General features: G+C 37.8%; 1 pseudogene; it reads right to left on the reverse strand.

The window, feature by feature from the left end:
- Nucleotides 1-430: 430 nt before the first annotated feature.
- Nucleotides 431-546, reverse strand: LOC123326344 (annotated as a pseudogene).
- Nucleotides 547-17,333: the final 16,787 nt, after the last annotated feature.

The raw sequence follows: 17,333 nt of genomic DNA on the forward strand, positions 1-17,333 counted from the left end.
CTTACAGCAACTCTTTAGGACTGACTATATTACTCCTATTTCCTAAGGTTACAAGAAAGAATAATTTTCTCACCAGTCATAGAAGAAATAAATGGCTGGACTGAGATTCAAACCTTATTTAAGCTTGGGTCATAGGGTCCATCCACTCTTCATATGCTTTACAACCTCCCAACTCATTTTATTTTTTTTAATTTTTTTTATTATTATGTTATGTTAATCTCCATACATTACATCATTAGTTTTTGATGTAGTGTTCCATGATTCATTGTTTGTGTATAACACCCAGTGCTCCATGCAGAACGTGCCCTCTTTAATACCCATCACCAGGCTAACCCATCCTCCCACCCCCTTCTCCCAACTCATTTTAGATACACACAGTCCCCATGGAATATGATAGCAACACCCATTATGTTAACTACGTTTTATTTATATAAAGTAAGCACTGCATAGAATTTTCTGGAATTTGACTTCTCTTAAGGAAGCCATTTATTAAACTGATAAGAACAGATACTACACTTGATCTTAGCCAAAAGGCCAAGAAGCGATGGGAAGCCATTTATTGAGAAAGAAAAATATAGCAAAGGATAGATGACAGGAGACAGGCTTAGTTACAGGTAGGTGTAATTTATTTACACAATACCCTTTATCTCCCCTGTTATCACTACAGAACAATCTGGCTCCCCCAGATTAATGTTAGCAATAGATCAGATGCTGTGGTCCTGCAGAGTTCCTGACCTAGGGACATAATAAAAGTAAATAACCTAAGCTTAGAAGGAGGTTTCCTTCTCAATGACTGGTTGGAAGTCATTGGTTGGAAGAAGAGAGAGTCCTTTGTATGTCTTGCTCTGGAGATATATATATATACACACACACACATATATATGTATATAATATATACATATATAAAATATATACAATAAAAATATATATGTGTATATATATATATATATAATATACACACACACACTGTGTGAACTATTCCATGCTTGTTACTTTTGTAGGCTTCCTACAACACAGTATGGTGCTTCTTATTGATGCTAACCCTCGGTCAAGAGAGAGACTGGAGCAATCTTAAAGAATGAAGCCAGCCATGGCTTCAATATTTGCAAATAATTATTTTATTCCCAGTTTTATTGCAATTATGTTTTATTGCAATTTATTGCAATCTATTGAGGATTCAGAAATAAGTTTCATACAGAAGATTGAAATGTGTATTGCAAAATGTATATAAATTTTCCCCAAGGCAGAGGCTGAAAAGGAGCAATGATATAGGTCCATTGAGTGAAGCAAAAATAGTTCTCCCACTCAGCCTCTACAAATGTCGATTTCCTTCTTTGTACAGTGATGACAATAGTAATACGTACCATGATTGTGATGAGTGTAAAAAAAAAATGAAGCATTTTTTTAAATTTAGAATTACTGAAATATTTGTTATATCTCTTGGCTATTCATTAATTTTTTCAATTATTTATTGTTATTGAAAATATAGCTTTATATTTTATTTCATGGAAGTAGGAAAACCATCCTGATAGAATAGTGTAAAAGTAACAAAAGCAAAAAACAAACAAAAACCCAAATAAACAAAAAACACTATTTGCTAGCATCTAAAGCCCTGAATTTGGGTCCAGGCTTCATCCCTGATAAACTTGATAAAGTTCTCTCATCTTTAACTTGGGTATATTAGGACTTTCCATCATTAACTAGCACTTTCCAGGTAGATTATTTTCTGATGTTATTCCCTTTCAGTCCTTTTCTGAATACATGGGCTATCCAATGTGGGGAGATGGAAGGGACATGGCTATATCCTTCATTCTAAGGAGAAGAGGACAGAGGTCAGGAAACAGGATAACCTTCCCTGGCCCAGAAGAGACGGGCAAGTCCTTGAGGCTGGCAATTCACACTCAAGCCCCAGGGTTGATTTCTGTTTCCCTTGGAGCACACGGACAATGGCCACAGATGGGGTTCATGGACCAAAAGGCAGCTCATGGAGGCATGTAAGTGACCGTGTTTACTCAAAGCATGGCTGGCAGTGAGGCATCAGCCTTCCTCCTGAGATGGTGACCCAGGATAGCCACCACAGCTGCAGACTTCACAGAACATTAGCTTTGGAAGTCACTTTTGAGGTCACATAACCCATCTCTCATTGCTGTACTGCAGAGGCTGGCTCCAGAACTCCTACCTTTAAGTTCAGAAAAATAGCTGCTACCATCCCCTTTTAGGTAGTAGCTCGTTAGCCCTTCCGGTGAGAGCTTCCTGGGCAGGTATATAAATTGGAGAGCATGCACCAAATGAATGTGCCCTTTGCTGGACTTTAAATCCTTATCAACTTATTTCCTCTCGTTCTGATTTTTACCCACAGGCTTGATGACTTTTGTGGTTTGAGCCCCTGACTGTATTATTCTCTTGTATTTGGTCTATACCACGTTTCTATGGTTTTTAAAGACACTAATTCCATATCAGTGCTGAAAATTAGAATATATCATCTCTATATATTACACAAGATGTAGTCACACATGAAGTCCACAAAATTAAAGGAAATATCTTATGAATGCTCTCAACATAAAGTATTTGGCTATATTTTCCTATTCAAATAATTGCAGAGAATACAGCTATGGATGTTTGAGTCCCTTTACAGAGAAATTTTCTTGGCCTATGCATTATTATTAATAGTTATTGTCTCCTCCTTAAAGAGGTGAAAATAGAGAGGAAATTTAACTTTAAAAAAAAACAATGGTAGAAGTTTTCAACTGGCTGGACCATCTTTGAATATATTACTATAGTTAATAACTATATCTACTATTGCACAATCAAAAGAATGCCAAGATTTTGGGGCCCACTATGGTGGAGATCAGCAAATATGGTCTGTGGGCCAAACTTCACTTGCCACCTGTTTTTATAAATAAAGTTTTGTTGGAACCCAGCATACTCATTTATTTATACACTGTCTATGACATCTTGTGTATTATTACAATGGCAAAGGTGAGTAACTGCCACAGAGACCACATGACTTAGAAAGCCAAATTATCCGGACTTTTACAAAGTTTGCCAAACCCTGCATTATGGTAAAGAGAACATATAGGATCCAAACTATGTCAGTGTATACAACTATGGCCTATTAATACAACTGTTTTCTGTTAAGTTTCTGAGATATTACAACTTCAATGTTTCTTCAAAACAACATGAAAAAATTTTTGCTTTAGGTAATTGACTTACTTTAACTTTTCAATCTAGTTTACCATTTTCTACAGACTTGGAATATAATTAAACAAAACCCAAAAACCTCAACTCTGAACTGAATCCTTGATTACTCAGAGAATTTTTCAAGGTCATCAAATAAAAGTAGATTTTCACTGTCTCACTCACACATGGAAGGGCCTAGCAGTATGATACAGACAGACATTGTGGCATAATCTTGGTTACACCAAAGTGACCTTTGAAAGTGGCTCATCTAGATTCTGGAAATGTGGCCCTACAAATATTTATCTAATTAGAGTTTAATTTTTCAGTTATCTCTCTTTCTCATGTGACTGAGTTCCTCAAGAAGACTGTATTTTGTCTTTTTTTTAATTTTCTTTTTACCTGCCTCAACATCTAGCACAGTGTCTGACACTTAGTAGATCCTTAATGTTTATTGAACTGACCTGAATAAGTAGTATTTACTGAATATAACTGAGAGCGCTCATTGGCTGACCTCACAGACCTAGAGGGTAAAAAACTTAAGTGATTATTTACCAAAACATCCCCTGCAGCTAGGGTGGTCCATGCCACACAATTCAGTGAATGACACATAAGTCAAGTCAGTTGAGGAATTTTTGGGAATCTTCTGTTTATCTGGGAATGTCCCTTCTTGCCTTCAACAGAGAAATGAGCCTATTGCTGGGAAAGTTTGCTTCTGAACATGAGACAATTAGCTAATATGTTATAAATAGTGAAGTCGACAGAAAAAAATAATCTAGGCCTTTAATGAAGCCCCTGCACCAGCCCCCGATTCCCCCGATTCCCTATATCCAGATTTCTTATATATTAGAAAAATAAATCCCTGTTTGTTTAAGCCTTTGTTAGTTTGAATATCTATTACTTTCAGCCAAAACCATGCTTAATTGTTTCACTAATCTCAGTGGCAAGATCATCAGTCATGAAATCAACTAGATTACAACACTCAAGAGCAATTCCTATTAGAAATCTTGGCTGGCCAGTGATAATGCTAGTTGTCATTAACTAGAAAAGCCTTATTCTAACAGGCGATATTTTCCTTTTTTGATCATATTTTATTTTATTTCAATTGTAGATATTTAAAGTGCACAATATGATGATTTGATATACATTGGGAAATGATTAGCACAATCAAGTTAATTAACATGTCTATTACGTCTCATAGTTGTGTGGGGTGTTTATTTTATTTTTTTTCAGGTATAGAATATAGTACTATAAACTATAGTTACCATGCTGTACATTAGATACTTAGAACTTATGGGGCGCCTGGCTGGCTCAGTTGGTAGAGTATGCAACTCTTGATATCAGGGTCATGAGTTCAAGCCCCACATTTGGCATGGAACCTACTTTAAATAAATAAATAAAACATTAAAAATAGATAGATAGATAGATGATAGATAGATAGATAGATAGATAAATACTTAGAACTGAAAATTTGTGCTCCTTGGCCAACATCTTGAAGGCAGGTAATGAAGAAGAGAAATAAGATTTCTGATCATCTACTACATTCCAGAGACTCTATTTGGTGCTCTGTATTTGTATACTTATTAAATCTACACAATGACACTCTGAGGTGGTATCATTAATTCATATTATAGATGAAGAACTTGAGCTCAGAGTTTAAGAAATTTGTTGAAAGCTATACATTTAGAAAGCAACAAAGGTGCAATTCAAAACAAATTCTTTATGACTCTAAAATCCATATTGATTTCAAAATGATCTGCTATTGTTTTAAAGAAATGAGCTTTTGTTCATTCCTAGATTGTCCATAACCTATTAGACAGGCAAACCAAAATAAAATATTCTCTGTGAAGAAAAATCAGTACCTTTTCCAGAAATCAGATATAGGCTTCTCAATCCAGGCCATTCAAATTTCAACCACTGAATCTCCCAGATTTGATTGATATCATTAAATAAAGGTTATTGTTTTCTAATAGGAATTTTCTAACATGGCATGTCATCAGGACAAACAAAACATCAACAAATGCTTGATGTACAAAATAAAATAAAATATAGAAGATAGAAAGCCTTGTGCATCATGTCTTCTTATCATATACAAAGAGATTGAAATGATTAGTTCTACCAACTTCAAATTCAGCAATTATGCTCTATGGACTTAATTATGTCTCTCTCAAATTCATAGGTTGAAGTTCTTATGCTTGAAATGATGGTATGTGGAGATTGGAGACTTTGGGAGATAGTTAAGTTTAGCTGAAGTCATGAGGGTGAGGTACTCATGGGGGATTAGTGCCCAAGATGTGAGGACATAGCAAGAAGGCAGCCATCTCCAAGTGAGGAAGATAGAAACCAACCATGTTGGCACCTTGATCTTGGACTTCTAACTTCCAGAACTGTGAGAAAATTAATTTCTGTTGTTTAAGCTGCTCAGTCTATTTTGTGATGACAACCAGGACTGATTAAACTAATTAAAACAAATCTACTATGACATTGGCAGATATGTTTCTTCTTCTTCCCTTTATAGCAATGGAATAGAGGAAAAAGAAATGGAATCATAACATGTGTCCTTAACCCTATTATACTCATTTTTTAGAAGTCCTGTATTAAAACCATATCTCAAAGGATGATTTAAAAAAGAAAGCAAAGGAGGGGGGCGGAGCAAGATGGTGGAGGAGTAGGAGACCTGGATTTCGTCTCCTCTCAGGAATTCAGCTGGATAGGGATCAAACCGTTCTGAACACCTACAAACTCAACAGGAGATCGAAGAAAAGAAGAGCAACAACTCTCTCATCAGAAAAGCGACCACTTTCTGGAAGGTAGGACGTGCGGAGAAGTGAATCCGAGGCGATATTCGGGAGGATAGACGGCGGGGGAGGGTCCTCTGTCGGCCACTTCTGGCAAGTGATAGAGCCACAGAGCACAAAATCGGAACTTTTAAAAGTCTGCTCCGTTGAGGGACGTCACTCTGGTGGCTAAGCGGGGGGTGGAACCCTCCGGGACAGTGTGGTCTCAGGACCCTCGGGGTCACAGAAAGACCAGGGGTGCCTGAGTGTCACAGAGCTCCCAGGTAACGGAGCAGGGAAGCCGGCTGCAGAGGCGGAGCCCAGGCGCGGGCTCTCAGCTCGGGGTTGCCATAAACCGTGATCCACGGCACAGTCGGGCCACTGCTCCTCCAGCAGGGACCCAACAAGCGGCAGATCCGGGGAGACTCACCTTCCTCCCCCGGGAGGAGCCGCGTGGGATTGCGCCGCAGGGATCTGCTGGGTTTGGAGATTCCACATGGGGTTGGGTGCCAGAGATAGAAACACGCAGTCACAGGCCAGGTGAGCACGGAGTGCGGCCGGAGACCGGGAAGACGGGAGTGACTGACGGCTTTTCTCTGGGGGCTCACTGAGGAGTGGGGTCCCGAGTTCTCGGCTCCTCCGGGGCGGAGATTGGGAGGCCGCCATTTTCACTCTCTGCCTCCAAAGCTGTACGGAAAGCTCACAGGGAACAAAAGCTCCAGAGAGCAAACCAGAGCAGATTACTTAGCCGGGAGGGGGCAAGGGCGGGTCAATTCCGCCTCCGGCAGAGACATTTGGAAACCACGGCAACAGGCCCCTCCCCAGAAGATCAGCGAGAACAGCCAGCCAAGACCAAGTTTGCCGATCAATGAGAACGGCAGAACTCCAGCTCTAGGGGACTACTGCACATAGAATTCATGGCTTTTTTACCATGATTCTTTAGTCTTTCAAAGTTAATTTTTCTTTTTAACTGTCTTTTTTCTTTCTTTTTTTTGAATTTTTCTTTTTCCCTTTTTCAACTAACATCTTATCAATCCCTTTTTTAAAAAAACATTTTTATTTTTCATTTTTAGAGTCATATTCTATCCCTTCATAGTAGTTACCCGTATTTTTGGCATATATATATATATATATATATATAAGTTTTCTCTCTTTAAAATTTTGAGATAGTTTCTTCTAACAGATCAAAATATACCCTAAATCTCTAGTATATGTTTTTTTCTACTCCCCTGCCTGATCACATTCTCTCCCTTTTTTATTCTTTTTTCTTTTTTTAAATCGTCTTCTTTCTTTTTTCAAACAACTTCTTATCAATTCCTTTTATAGAATTTTTTATAATTTCCATCTTTACAGTCATATTACATCCCTTCATCATATCAACCCTTATTTTTGTACATATATAAGTTTTTCTTTCTTTAAAATTTTGGGAGGCACTTTCTTCTACAGACCAAAATACACCCAAAATCTGGTGTGTGGCACTGATCTATATACCAGCCTGATCATATTTGATCACATTCTGGTTTTTTTTTGTTGTTGTTGTTTTGTTTTGTTTGTTTTTGTTTTTATCTTTATCTTTTTCTTTTTCTTTTTCTTTTTTCTCTCTTTCCCTTTCTTTTCCCACTGCTTCAGGTCTTTTCTGATTTGTTTAGAGTATATTTTCTGGGGACGTTGTTACTCGGCTAGCATTTTGTTCTCTCATTTATCTATTCTTCTCTGCACAAAATGACAAGATGGAAAAAATCACCTCAACAAAAAGAACAAGAGATAGTACCGACTACCAGGGACCTACTCAGTACGGACACTAGTACGATGTCAGATCTAGAGTTCAGAATCATCACTTTAAAGATACTAGCTGGGCTTGAAAAAAATATGGAAGTTATTAGAGAAACCCTTTCTGGAGAAGTAAAGGAACTAAAATCTAACCAAGTAGAAATCAAAAAGGCTATTAATGAGGTCCAATCAATATTGGGGTGCTAACTGCTAGGATAAATGAGGCAGAAGAGAGTATCAGTGATATAGAAGACCAAATGATGGAAAATAAAGAAGCTGAGAAAAAGAGAGATAAACTACTGGATCAGGAGGGCAGAATTCGAGAGATAAGCGATACCCTAAGATGAAACAACATTAGAATAATTGGGATCCCAGAAGAAGAAGAAAGAGAGAGAGAGGCAGAAGGTATATTGGAGGAAATTATAGCAGAGAACTTCCCTAATTTGGGGAAGGAAACAGGCATCAAAATCCAGGAAGCACAGAGAACCCCCCTCAAAATCAATAAAAATAGGTCAACACCCCGACATCTAATAGTAGAACTTACGAGTCTCATAGACAAAGAGAAAATCCTGAAAGCAGCTCGGGACAAGAGATCTGTAACCTACAATGGTAGAAACATTAGATTGGCAACAGACCTATCCACAGAGACCTGGCAGGCCAGAAAGGACTGGCAGGATATATTCAGAGCACTAAACGAGAAAAATATGCAGCCAAGAATAATATATCCAGCTAGGCTGTCATTGAAAATAGAAGGAGAGATAAAAAGCTTCGAGGACAAACAAAAACTAAAGGAATTTGCAAACACAAAACCAGCCCTACAGGAAATCTTGAAAGGTGTCCTCTAAGCAAAGAGAGAGCCAAAAAGCAACATAGACCAGAAAGGAACACAGACAATATACGGTAACAGTCACCTTACAGGCAATAAAATAGCACTAAATTTCTATCTTTCAATAGTTACCCTGAATGTAAATGGGCTAAATGCTCCTATCAAAAGACACAGGCTATCAGACTGCATTAAAAAACAAGACCCATTGATATGCTGTCTGCAAGAGACTCATTTTAGACCCAAAGACACCCTGAGATTGAAAGTGAGGGGGTGGAAAACCATTTACCATGCTAATGGACACCAAAAGAAAGCTGGGTGGCAATCCCTATATCAGACAAATTAGATTTTAAACCAAAGACTGTAATAAGAGATGAGGAAGGACATTATATCCTACTTAAAGGGTCTATCCAACAAGAAGATCTAACAATTGTAAATATCTAGGCCCCTAACATTGGAGCAGCCAATTATATAAGGCAATTAATAACAAAAGCAAAGAAACACATCGACAACAATACAATAATAGTGGGGGACTTTAACATCCCCCTCACTGAAATGGACAGATCGTCTAAGCAAAAGATCAACAAGGAAATAAAGACTTTAAATGACACACTGGACCAAATGGACTTCACAGACATATTCAGAACATTCCACCCCAAAGCAACGGAATACACATTCTTCTCTAGTGCCCATGGAACATTCTCCAGAATAGATCACATCCTAGGTCATAAATCAGGTCTCAACCGGTACCAAAAGACTGGAATCATTCCCTGCCTATTTTCAGACCACAATGCTTTGAAACTAGAACTCAATCACAAGAGCAAAGTCGGAAAGAACTCAAATCCATGGAGGCTAAAGAGCATCCTACTAAAGAATGAATGGGTCAACCAGGAAATTAAAGAAGAATTACAAAAATACATGGAAACCAATGAAAATGAAAACACAAGTATTCAAAATCTTTGGGATGCAGCAAAGGCAGTCCTAAGAGGAAAGCATATAGCAACACAAGCCTTTCTCAAGAAAGAAGAAAGCTCTCAAGTACACAACCTAACCCTACACCTAAAGGAGCTGGAGAAAGAACAGCAAATAAAGCCTAAATCCAGTAGGAGAAGAGAAATAATAAAGATCAGAGCAGAAATCAATGAAACAGAAATCAAAAGAACAGTAGAACAGATCAACGAAACTAGGAGCTGGTTCTTTGAAAGAATTAACAAGATTGATAAACCCCTGGCCAGACTTATCAAAAAGAAAAGAGAAATGACCCAAATCAACAAAATCATGAAGGAAAGAGGAGAGATCACAACCAACACCAAAGAAATACAAACAATTATAAGAACATATTATGATCAACTCTATGCCAGCAAATTAGATAACCTGGAAGAAATGGATGCATTCCTAGAGATGTATCAACTACCAAAACTGAACCAGGATGAAATAGAAAACCTGAACAGACCTATAACCACTAAGGAAATTGAAGCAGTCATCAAAAATCTCCCAAAAAACAAAAGCCCAGGGCCAGATGGCTTCCCAGGGGAATTTTACCAAACATTTAAAGAAGAATTCATACCTATTCTTCTGAGACTATTCCAAAAAATAGAAATGGAAGGAAAACTTCCAAAGCATTTTATGAGGCCACCATTACCTTGATCCCAAAACCAGACAAAGACCCCATCAAAAAGGGGAATTACAGACCAATATCCCTGATGAACATGGATGCAAAAATTCTCACCAAAATACTAGCCAATGGGATCCAACAGTACATTAAAAGGATTGTTCATCACGACCAATTGGGATTTATCCCTGGGCTGCAAGGTTGGTTCAACATCCACAAATCAATCAATGTGATACAATACATTAACAAAAGAAAGAACAAGAATCATATGATCCTCTCAATAGATGCAGAAAAAGCATTTGACAAAGTACAGCATCCTTTCTTGATCAAAACTCTTCAGAGTATAGGGATAGAGGGTACATACCTCAATATCATAAAAGCCATCTATGAAAAACCTACAGGGAATATCATTCTCAATGGGGAAAAACTGAGAGCTTTCCCCCTAAGGTCAGGAACGCGGCAGGGATGTCCACTATCACCACTGCTCTTCAACATAGTATTGGAAGTCCTAGCCACAGCAATCAGACAACAAAAAGAAATCAAAGGCATCCAAATCGGCAAAGAAGTCAAACTCTCACTCTTTGCAGATGATATGATACTTTATGTGGAAAACCCAAAAGACTCCACCCCAAAACTGCTAGAACTCATACAGGAATTCAGTAAAGTGGCAGGATATAAAATCAATGCACAGAAGTCAGTGGCATTCCTATACATCAACAACAAGACAGAAGAAAGAGAAATTAAGGAGTCAATCCCATTTACAATTGCACCCAAAACCATAAGATACCTAGGAATAAATCTAACCAAAGAGGCAAAAGTTCTGTACTCAGAAAACTATAAAATACTCATGAAAGAAATTGAGGAAGACACAAAGCAATGGAAAAATGTTCCATGCTCATGGATTGGAAGAACAAATATTGTGAAGTTGTCAATGTTACCTAGAGCAATCTACACATTCAATGCAATCCCCATCAAAATACCATCCACTTTTTTCAAAGAAATGGAACAAATAATCCTAAAATTTGTATGGAACCAGAAAAGACCCTGCATAGCCAGGGGAATGTTGAAAAAGAAAAGCAAAGCTGGTGGCATCACAATTCCGGACTTCCAGCTCTATTACAAAGCTGTCATCATCAAGACAGTATGGTACTGGCACAAAAACAGACACATAGATCAATGGAACAGAATAGAGAGCCCAGAAATGGACCCTCAACTCTATGGTCAGCTAATCTTCGACAAAGCAGGAAAGAATGTCCAATAGAAAAAAGACAGTCTCTTCAACACATGGTGTTGGGAAAATTGGACAGCCACATGCAGAAGAATGAAACTGGACCATTTCCTTACACCACACACAAAAAGAGACTCCAAATGGTTGAAAGGCCTCAATGTGAGACAGGAGTCCATCAAAATCCTAAAGGAGAAAACAGGCAGCAACCTCTTTAACCTCAGCCGCAGCAACTTCTTCCTAGAAACATCGCCAAAGGCAAGGGAAGCAAGGGCAAAAGTGAACTATTGGGACTTCATCAAGATAAAAAGCTTTTGTAAAGCAAAGGAAACAGTTGACAAAACCAAAAGCCCACCGACAGAATGGGAGAAGATATTTGCAAATGACATATCAGATAAAGGGCTAGTATCCAAAATCTATAAAGAACTCATCAAACTCAACACCCAAAGAACAAAGAATCCAATCAAGAAATGAGCAGAAGAAATGAACAGACATTTTTCCAAAGAAGACATCCAAATGGCCAACAGACACATGAAAAAGGGCTTAACTTCACTTGGCATCAGGAAAATCCAAATCAAAACCTCAATGAGATACCACCTCACACCATCAGAATGGCTAAAATTAACAAGTCAGGAAACGACAGATGTTGGCGGGGATGCACACCAGTCAGAATGGCTAAAATTAACAAGTCAGGAAACGGCAGATGTTGGCGGGGATGCAACCTACACTGTTGGTGGGAATGGAAGCTGGTGCAGCCACTCTGGAAAACTGTATGGAGGTTCCTCAAAAAGTTGAAAATAGAGCTACCATATGATCCAGCAATTGCACTACTGGGTATTTACCCCAAAGATACAAAAGTAGGGATCTGAAAGGGTACGTGCACCCTGATGTTTATAGCAGCCATGTCCACAATAGCCAAACTGTGGAAAGAGCCAAGATGTCCAACGACAGATGAATGGATAAAGAAGAGGTGGTATATATATACAATGGAATATTATGCAGCCATCAAAAGGAATGAGATCTTGCCATTTGCAACGACGTGGATGGAACTGGAGGGTATTATGTTGAGTGAAATAAGTCAAACAGAGAAAGACATGTATCATATGACCTCACTGATATGAGGAATTTTTAATCGCAGGAAACAAACTGAGGGTTGCTGGAGTGGGGGGTGGGGTGGGAGGGATGGGGTGACTGGGTGATAGACACTGGGGAGGGTATGTGCTCTGGTAAGCGCTGTGAATTGTGCAAGACTGTTGAATCTCAGATCTGTACCTCTGAAACAAATGATGCAATATATGTTAAGAAAAAAAGAAGAAGAAGAAGAAGAAGGTAGCAGGAGGGGAAGAATGAAGAGGGGGAATCGGAAGGGTAGATGAACCATGAGAGATGATGGACTTTGAAAAACAAACTGAGGGTTCTAGAGGGTTGGGGGGTAGGAGGATGAGTTAGCCTGGTGATGGGTATTGAGGAGGGCACATTCTGCATGGAGCACTGGGTGTTATGCACAAACAATGAATCATGGAACACTACCTCTAAAACTAATGATGTAAGGTATGGTGATTAACATAAGAATTAAAAAAAAAAAAAAGAAAGCAAACCAAACAAAGCATTGTGGATATATTGACTAGTTCAAGCTTTCCCCAGAAGCAATACACATTTTCTGATGTGTGTTTATTGTCACCTTTATCTCCTCACTTCAGCTTTTAGTAAGTGGTGTACCAGGATTTATCCTCTTGGGTCTCACAGCTTTCATGGTGTTTTCATTCACTAGTAGCTCTCAGTTCCCCTTAGCAATACAGGAGGAAATCTCTTTTAATTGCAAAATATATCATGTTTAACTTCCACTAAAAGAAAGATGGTGGAGGAAAAGAACAAAAAGATAGGTCTTTTTATTTTTTAATTCAAAACCCAGCATTTATGTTGGAGGTTTTGTATAGTTATTTCTTCCAATGTCTGTGCTCTTCCCTTTAGGTTTCCAAAGAAACAAACAGACAAAAAGTGGTTGAACTATAATTAAGGGTTTTGAAACAATCTTAAGCCTCCAAAAAAATAATATTGGGATATTGAAAGTTGTTGGTTATATTTGATGTTAAGGGATAATAATTAAAGCTCAACTGAATTTTCTTTATAATGATAAAGATTTCTATGAATGCAAATCTCAACCCTAAAACCCTATCTTCAATATAGTCAAGCAGATATCAACCCCCCCCCCATTTTATAAATAATTAAAGTAAAGCCAAATAAGTTATATCCATGGTCACACACCTAGCACCTGATGTGTTCAGATTACAACCAAGGACTCTGGGCTCTGATTCTAGTGCTCATTCTAATTTACTACATTATCTAGTAACAGTGGCTTTGCTGACAGACCTAGTGACAGCAAGATAATGAAAAATAAACATGTTTTTGGCACCTATAGTATGTAGAGGTTCTCTATTAGAATCCATGGTGTAAAAAAAAAGAATAAAATAGTACTGTCTAAGCATATCCAAATACATATGTAGTAAAATTGCAAGAGCTTGACTCTGACTCAGTCCAATATCATTTTTGAACACTCCATTTGGCACACTTGGTTAGCTCCTAGAGTAGCTCATATTGAATAGAGACATCTCAGGATTAGAAAGAGCCCTAGAAGTGATATTTCCTAGGTATTCATCTAGTATCTGCATGTCGGTCATCAAGTATTCATTCTAGCCTCCACCCAGAAAGGTTTAGGGACAAAGCTCTCTCTGTTTATTCAATCTTTGGTCAGCTCTGACCAAATCATGTGTCTTCTGTAGTCAGAACTGTCTGGAATCATATACTGGCCTGATCAATTACTAACTGTGTTACCTGAGGCAAAATTATTTGACCTTCCCATGTTTCAGTTTCCTCATTGGTGAAATGGAAATAATAATAGTACTTACTTAACTCATAGTATTGTTTGTGGATTAAATTATTAAATATATAAATATATAAATATCACTTAGAACACTGCTATATAATAAGTGCTTGATAATGGATAACACACATATATCACTATATATAATATTTACTATAATTAATAAGGTCTGGCAGTAGTAGTAATATAGTAGCAATAATAGTAATACTTGAAGTAGTGATCATAGATTTCTGTCACTGTAGTTATAATCCTCATTGTTGTCAGTTCTACATTACCAGACCTATAGAGACCCAGTTCATTTGATAGTTTTTTCCAATATATTATGCTAGAAGATAGGCTTTCTTCTATTGGAGGCCAGTAGCACTCTGTCCAAAGCATTTTCCTAACATCACAACCTGAGTTAGTCTCAATACTGGAATGAGAACCAAACCCTAGTTCAGCTCAGGATTCCTCCCTGCACACCTGGTCTCTTGAACTTCAAAAAGTATTCTTTGTTCAATTCTTTTCAGAGCATGAAATCAAATTTCTTCCTGGGTATTGTCTTTAATACTTCCAAAAACTGCTGTTAAAATTACCCTACTTTGTAGCACTATAACCCAAATTTGGTACTTTCTTCATATTATGAGATCTTTTCATTTAAACCTATATATACCCACTTCATAGTGGCCCAAGGAAATTAAAAAAAAAAAAAAACACTCTATTATTAAACATTATATGCCAGTCTTTTCTATAACTTGGATGACTAGGTAAACTTACTAAATGTAATACTAATGCCATGTTAACATAAGTATACACTGAATAGCTGTTTCCTTGTTTTGTTTTGTATTGTGTGTAAACATGGCAAATTAATGACAATGCTGTCACACAATCTGAGTGCAACCAGGATATCTAATTGTCCTTTACATTGCCATAAATAATCAGAACACTTGGCACTGATTGAAAAATAGGGGAGATTTCCATTTTGCAGAGATGCCTTCTACTCTGCAGAGATTAGCCCATCTCTTCAAGGAAATGAGATATTTCCTTGCACTGAACTGCCTTCCATGAATAGCACATGACACCCTCCTTGCACAAGATGCATAGTGCTTGTCAACCTCGACGCACACAGGGACTTGGATGCCTTGTTCACTGCCATATTCCCTGGAGCTACAACAGTAGTCAGCACATGATAGTAGATCAGGAAAGGGATGATCAATGAATCAAGAAACGAATGTCAGTTCACAGTTCTCTCCTCTCACAGATCTCTTTTTCTCTCTAGATGTTCTACCTTCTAACCTCAACTGAGCCTCTCAAGTAATGTTTAGTATCCTTTACATTCCTTTATAAAATCTTGCTCTCAGAGTTTTCATTCGCAATGAGACAGAAAGGTATGATAACAGTTTATCACACGTGTTTGATGATCTAACAATCATCTCTGTTAAAACACAATGATGCAAGAATGAATAAGCACATGCATCATGTTGTCATTTCTTATTCTCTACATACATTTCCTGTTTTCTTGTTTGCACAATTTGTTCTGGTCAAACTAAACTTGTGTCAGCTTCTACAATATGTGTGGTCTCTCTCATCTCCAGGTCTTTGGGTACCTTTAGAAATCTCTTCTCCTCCTCTGCTGTCCTCCACTGTTAAAAGGAAGTCTTCCCTGATAGTCCTCAAACAGGTTAGGTGTTTCTTCCTGTACATTTAAGTATTCATTGCATTTTAAGTGCTTGGATTTTTCTCTCTTTCCCTGATCTTCTTAAACTCTGTTTCATGAAGAAATTGTGTCTGTCTGTCTCCAAGTTACCAGAGTATATAAATAACAGCCACTCAGAGGATCCACAAATCAATGTAAGTTGAAATTAGAGTATCAAAAAAAAAAAAATCAATGTAGTATTCCAGTTCTACAGATGAAGAAACTGTAACTCACAGAGATATGGTGACCTACTTAAGGTCTCAAAACCAGTTGGTAGCAGAACTAGAATAACCACTAAGAGGCCATTATTGCCTGCCTAGTGCTCTTTCTTTCACACCAGATTACTCCTTTCCCAACATAGCTCTATTTTTGTAAGGGCCGAGGACTTACATTGAAATGTTAAAGTTTTAATGGTGGCAAAAGTCTAAGCACCAATCAAAAAGTAGAAGCCATAGGCCTTTCCCAGTGCCCTCCCCCTAAAGCTTATTACATGAGAAATTTGCCAGAAATCCCTGGTACATATGATTTTGAATTTATTTCTATGTATACACTTTAAAGTATTTTAAGAACCTACTTATCCAGGGCACCTGGGTGGTTCAGTCAATTAAGTGTTCAACTCTAGGGTCGTGAGATCAAGCACCTTCTAGGGCTCAGTGGAACTTGCTTGGCATTTTCTCTCTCCCTCACTCTCTACCTCTCTCCCCTACTCCCCATATACTTCAACCCCCACTAGCGTGCACTCACCCATGCGCATGCACACACATGCATGTATGCTCTCTCCAAAAAAAAAAAAAAACAAACCTACTTATCAAAAGTGCACTTGAGAACCTATTATGTGCCCTTCCCCCTTCTACAAACTTGACGTAAATAATTTAAGTGATTATTATACAACCTAGTAGAAACTTTTTATTATTCCCATTTTACAGATGAGAAAACAGAGCTTCAGTTGAAAATTTATCTAAGAACACTCATCTAGTAAATGGAGGATGGTAAAAGTAAAAGTCCAGGTCTGTCTTTAATGAAGTACATGCTTTCATGTGTTTTGTTTTGTTTTTGTTTTTGTTTTTTCGTTTATGCCAACACAAAACAGTACCCTTTGTTGTTCAGCTGTATAACTGATCTCAGTGTAGGGGCTGAGCTTCATTTACTCCTTTGACATTTTAAGAGTTATGAGCAAAAAAGGATACTAGGAAAACTCTTTTGTTACACCTGAATATTAGTGGGTCTTTGTATGTTGTTGGGGAAGGGTAGTTTCAAATACTGTATTTATATTTAAATTTTTGATTGGCATGAATTTGTGTTAGCATTTATGTTTCAATCAAGACTTCTGTGAGTGAGAATGTTGTGTACCCAACTTAGGCTTCAAAAGTCCACACAATTTAGACAACAAATA

This window comes from Neomonachus schauinslandi, chromosome 11, assembly GCF_002201575.2.
Source record: "Neomonachus schauinslandi chromosome 11, ASM220157v2, whole genome shotgun sequence".
Classification (NCBI taxonomy): domain Eukaryota; kingdom Metazoa; phylum Chordata; class Mammalia; order Carnivora; family Phocidae; genus Neomonachus; species Neomonachus schauinslandi.